This window comes from Pinus tabuliformis, chromosome J (genome assembly GCF_031772625.1).
Source record: "Pinus tabuliformis cultivar Carrire ecotype Pingquan chromosome J, CPIR1, whole genome shotgun sequence".
Taxonomy (NCBI): domain Eukaryota; kingdom Viridiplantae; phylum Streptophyta; class Pinopsida; order Pinales; family Pinaceae; genus Pinus; species Pinus tabuliformis.
The window spans coordinates 625,980,923-625,987,576 of record NC_142295.1 but is presented as its reverse complement, the minus strand read 5'-3'; positions in this window follow the sequence as shown (position 1 = coordinate 625,987,576).

The following is a 6,654-nucleotide window of genomic DNA, read 5'->3' as shown; positions in this document are numbered from 1 at the left end:
GCTAAATGTGTTGAAGATTCCTAGATGCTATGTGGGATGTTAGAGCTGCAAGATTGATGTGAGGAATGAGATCCGCAGCATCTGGTTCGTAAGTTTTGATAAGATCGAGGTTATGATGCACATGCCACAAATCTAGGAAAAAACGACACTTGGTGGGAGGTTTCCAAAATGAGCTTTGCATGTAACCTCTAGATGCTAAAAATAGATCCCTATATCTATGGATGCCTTTTGCATGCTGCCTTTGCTATTTCGGGAAAAGCAGCCCATGCATGCAAATCAGTCTTGCTTAGTCCCGAAGGGAACCGATTAACCTGAGGGGAGCTGGGCTAGTTGTCCCAGAGGATTGCACAATTTCTAGGGTCAGCAGGTTACTGTCTCCCAGAATTACGCAATTTCTAGGCTGAGCTGCAGTAATGGGCCAAATTGTGCAGTTTTCTCAAGGAAGTCTGTCTGACTATTCTACACAATTTTGGAGTTCAGCAGTTTGTCTAGCAGATTTGCGCAATTTCTGGGCTGAGTAGAGTTGGTTGCATGTCAAGCATTGCACAATTTCTGGGCTGAGAAGGTCACTACCTCCTAGAATTGCACAGTTAAAAGGCTGAGGCCCAGTGCTGGGTCAGATTACACAATTTTCTGAAGGAGGACTGCATGACTACTCTACGTAATTCCGAAGCCTATGAGGCTGCCTAGTTGATTTGCACAATTTCTGGAGGGAAGGTTGGTTCCCCTCCATAATTGCACAATTTTATGGGGGAGTGTCTTAGTTAGTAAATAGTCTAAGTCTGAAATGTCAGCTTGCGGGAGGGAGACAAACAAGCTGACATGCACAGGCCTGTCGGCCACTAAAACTCAGTTGAAGCCTATGCACTTGACAGTGCAAGACATGCGGCTAAGGATGGTTGGTAGGGAGGCTCCAAAATGAAGCTGAGGCAACATTTTGGAGGGTGGTTGTAACTACTACAACAGGCCCTTAGGGTAAATGAAACATGCTATAAGCTTCTCTGCCTCTTAGCCCCGTCCATTTATGCCTATGCTCAACAAATTTGCTCACCACAAAGCATTAGGGGCATTTCATCCAACCATCAATAACCAAGGAACTCTCGTCCACTGCCCCACTCAACACAAATAAGGCATACCCTTAATTTACTCAATAATGTCTCAAAGTTCCCTTCCTTTATCGTGCTCTTTAGTGTTTCCATAAAGAGTTCAATTTGCTTTATGCTTCCTAAGAATTGCTCGTCAAAACAACACTTGGATCTCAAGCATTCAAAGGGAAACAAATGCATAGTGGGTGAGGATTTCCCATCTTTCCAAACTTTTATGCTCATCTATAATTATCACTCTTTATCTAAAGTCACAATTTTCTTTTAATGGTGCCAATCACTTTCAATTTCTAGATTTCTCATGGAGAAGAAGAAGAAAACATGAATTATAACAACCCCGGGTTAAAAGTTCATGTAATAAAGTTAATAAAGTCAAAATAAGACCAAGGTCATGGGACATGTATTCCAAGATGAATGTTGAGCAAAGTATCCTATTGGGCATCACTTATTGTTTATTATGGCTAAGGGGAAATTGGCAAAAGCATTGGCAAAGACATTGAAAAGGAAAAAATGCATTATTGGTATTTTATTTATGAAAATAATGGAAAATAGGAGAAAAAGAAGTTGAAAGCTTATAGGTTTCATGTGAGGAGGAAATTGAAGGAAAATAGAGGAAAATGAAGAAATTAGAGGCATCAATAAGAAAACGACATTAGAGCATTAGTTTGGGGCCTTTTGTTAGTTTAGTTTTGGAATTAGTCTTTGAGAGGATAAGAACACCAAGAGGAGAATGAAAGCAAATAAGAAAAGGAAAGACTAGGAAAGCAAAGAACAACAAAGATCAAGCAATGAAAGGTTGGATCGAGCGGCTTCAATGGGAATACTTGTAGGTAACAGGCTGCATGTATGATTTCCTAGTGGTTTTGGCATGCATGGTATTGCATGTGTGTATTTGGTTCATTTGTTGTCATGGCATGGGCTTTGTCAGGTTTTGACAGTGGTTTTAGTCTTGCCTTGCCATTTCTGGATAACCATGGTGTGATGGGATTCATTCTTGGTTGAGATTTGGATTGCTGAAAGGTTTTTGATTCGGGTGAGGTGGTCTTAGGAAAATCCCAAGGGTTGGGGTGGAGATGGTTTTCTCCAGGAAGCCCTCAATAGGTGGGTGGAGATAGGAAAATTCCTCAAGGGACAGTGAAGGAATTCTGAGGCATCCAAGCTCGGTTTGGTTTTGTGATCTTGGGACTAGTTTAGGTGAGATCACGGTAATGTGAGGGTGGAGGTGGTTTAACCTCTGGATTCCCTTAGTTGTTTATGGATTGGTTTAACCCATAAGATCCCACATTCATGCTTAGAATATGGCATGGGGGTGATTGGTTAAAAGAAATATTTCGTTCAACCCAATCTATGGTCGGGTGGAAATCCCTGACTTGGTTGGACTTTTCATATGGTTAATAAAAGCTAAGTTCCTCTTGTCTTTATGAGTAAATGTACTTGTTATTATGTGGCTTTAATGGTTGTTCTATCATTATTATTTATTTGGTTATATGTTGGTTATAAGCATGGTTTTATAACAGATTTAAGTATGGATATTATCACCTTTTAATTGATGGATGTCTGGTTAATGAACGCATGACCTAATTGGTATCATGGCAACTATTGTGAGAGGGCATTATTCCTTCTTGGTAAACCTCATATAAGTTTCAGATCTCTATGTTCAGATATGCATTCATGACATATAAGTTGCATGTTCTCAATGTGTTTGATGGAATGAATATCATGGTTAGATAGGGCTATGTCAAGTCCTTGATTAAGCTTTGTGTTAGAGGCTTTGTCTATGTGTTATGTATCATTTATGGGAATTTCATTAAGTTTTGGGCAGACGTCTAGATCGTAGACCTGAAAAAGTGGCTCAAATCTCGCGGTTGTTGGCACAAGACTACTTGCAAAAGACTATAGTTGCTGGGAAACAACTCTGTGGGTGTACTGAAGGGTTATAATTGCTTGGATTCCTTGTCATGGGAGTGATTGTGGGTCTAGATCACTGAAAAAGAAATTTATCTCAAGGTTTGGACACCTGGAATAGTTGGTTAGTTCTCAGGGATCTTATAGCATCCAAGGGAAGTAAGTAAGGTCTTGTTATGTCGGCTCCATTTCCTTAAGTTCATCTAGGAGCTTGAGTCATGTCATAGTAGCCCCTCAACTCATGTTTACCCCGGGAAAGTTGATGAAAGTGGGTAGATATGAGAGGAGGCATGTTACATGAACAACATAGAGAGTGAACACATTTTTTTTGTTGGAACCAACGCTTTAGTCATTGAAAGGAAACGACTGGCGAAAGGAAAATTAACAATGTTTTTGACTTTATAAATGTTGGATTCTTAGAATTCTCATAATGGTTGTTCTCAACTCATGTTCTCTTAACTACATGATAGAGTGATTTATTTTAACAATTCAAAGAAGGTGAATGACTTCATTTAAGGAACATGGTGGGAACATAGATGAGTTCTAAAGTCGACACTTGACAATAGAATATTTAGTTTCCCATAAACCCCCTATCCTCTTCCCCTATAGTAGAATCATAACCCTTCTCATGCTCTATGCCATCTTGGGCCATTATATTAAATTCTAACATTAAACTTATATAGTTTGATTTACCATGGAAAACCTAACAAATGGTCCATATATATATATATATATATATATAGAGAGAGAGAGAGAGAGAGAGAGAGAGAGAGAGATATTTGCACCATACATGCCTATTCATTCACTAGTTGAGCCTTGGTCTTGAGCTTTGCACAAGGAATCCATACTCACATGTTATTTCACATTTACATGATCTAAGGTATTACATGCCAAAGGCCAAATCTTGAGTGTCACAAGTGTGGAGAGGATAGAAACTATTTCCTAGCATTCTAAAATTTGATAGCAAGGAGCGACATGTCGATCATTCTCTTTATTGTATCCTACTCTTAAGTGTTTAACCTCTTGTCCTCCTACAAATAATCCAATTTCAATTTTGATTTCACCATATTGATAATTATAAAAAATCCTTAGATCTCTTCATGCAATAAGTCCATACCCTTGTTGTTTAAGGCCAATCACTTATCATTTCAATATTTTTATCCATCATGGTTATCTAACTTTGAAGCTCTAAATACTTAACTTGGAGCTTCTATATGTCTTAATTTCCTCAATCATTTTACACATCATTAGCGAGTAAAATTACTTGTCAAATTTCCTTAATATAAAGATGGAAAATTCAAGTTAAATTTGGTGTTTATTTGTTATCATACAAACTTTGTAGTAACTTTTTTTTTTGGTTTAGTAAGTAAGACTATTGAAAAATTTTGAACTAGAAAAATGTACCCAAACATTATACATTCAAAACTTCATAAACAATTTTTTAATAACTTTCAAATAATAATTTTTTTTTTATCTATTTCATATATATTAAATGTAAAATATTCTAAAAATACAAAGTTAAATCAAAGCCACCAAAACATTAAAAACTTAACATTTATATCTTATATCAAAGTGAAACTTTGCGAAATTCTAACATGAGTCGTTCACTCTCAAAGTAATAAAACTATTTTTAAAACACTTGATTTTTCCAATACTCCCTTAGTTTGATCTTGATGTAAACGCATATAGTGTTTTGATTCAATAATTTTATTTTTTATTTTTGATGTCAATGGGTTTTATAATGCTCTTTAAATTAGAGAAGTTTAAACGTTTTGCAATTTGAAATTTTGAATAATTATTATTTAAATTTTTTTACACAATTTTTATTTATTAAATTGATACTAAAATATATAATATTTTTTTATTATAATTTATTAAATTAAAAATAAAATAAAGATTAATATTTTTTATCTTAAATATTCATGTATTAATCATATATAATTTATTGATCAAAATTTCACTATGCAATATATTATATCATAAAATTATAAATTCTAAGTAAAATAGAAATCCATAAATTAACCATATCCATAAAGAAATTAGAGGAACATATATATAGGACACATATTTCACACACAATAATTTGTATATAACATTCAAAGCCAAATTATAAGCCACATAAACAGTGCTTATGAGATCCAATAGTTTCTAAACCAAGAAATTGCTTGTTGAGAAAATCTCTCAACAAAACTCAACAAATAGTAAACTAATCTTACCTATATACTATTGTAAGCATTATTCCAATTCCCCCCCTTAAATGTTTAGATTACATCATTATAAAGATTATTACGAAAATCATAAATTACATATAGTCACATCTGTCTGGGTGGTCATCATCAACACTCATATCCACTCTGGAATCTTGCAAAACCCGCTCTTTCTTCACCACCTCATCTTTGAGCTGTCACTAGAAATCCATTTAAAACATAAACGGCTCCGACCATCTTTGACAAACTTGCATGATCAACAATGTTGACAACTTTATTTTACCAAATTACATAGCTTGCAGTAACTGTCAGAAAAAGTAGCCAAGTAATGAACCATCATATGGACAAACTCCTATCTATTAGATGAAATAGCTCGTCGTGTCTGATAGTTATCTAGGATAGTTGTTTGGGTATTGAATGTGTTCAAAATTTTGCCATACAATTTGACCTGTCTCACACACATGGATCTCATAAAATTAACATATAACTAATGCTCTTGAAGCTCGAAGCACAACATGACCCATCAACATATAACATATTCACACAATCAAATTAGTGATATGTTCTCTCGGCACTGAAGAAATTCGAGAACCACTAATTTAATTATATTTCACTGTTCAATAATTGGTTCTGCACTTTTAATTTCCAAACCAAATATAATTTTACTACACAGCCACATACAACCACTCAAACCAAAACCAAATTTTTTATAATAATAATAATATAATTGCACTTCTATCATCTTTGCCATATGGTTAACTTCACATTTTTGCCCCAAAAATATCAAAGCACGCAAATGATGTGAACACCTATAGCGCTGAAAACCCCATTGCCAAAGTAACTGAAATAATTTTACTTGCAGGCATCCAAAATTTTCTCCATACAGGCTCACAACATTTGTCTTGAGTTTCATACTATGTGAGATATGATGTAGACACTACAAAAACGCTGATAGAGCTTCAAATCTTGAGTACTTGCCTGGAACTTGCCTAGAGACGAAGGTTGTGTGTATAAGGTATCCATTTTTTCAATAACATTGCACCAATCGGCTATATATATATATATATATATGTTTAATGCGGCGAGATTAAAGTGACAATGTATGATCTACTGATTCTTGGAGGCACCACATTGTTTTCGGTTAATCCCCAACACCGAGAGGGCGCTGCCGTTATACTTGTTGCTGGAGAAAACAATTGTCATCACCATCAACATATGAGCTTCCTCTTGGCTCAGAAAGATTCATTAAGTAAGTCGTCCTATGTTAGGTTCACCAAGAATTGATCATATCCCTTTGTTGTTTCCTTTATCGCATCTCTGACTAGAGATCATTGCACCTTTGTGAATCCCTTCGCTGCTCCACTGTAACGACCCATCTAAACTATCCACTATATAAAGTTTTAAACTTTATAATAAAACAGATATGATGAACTTTAAAA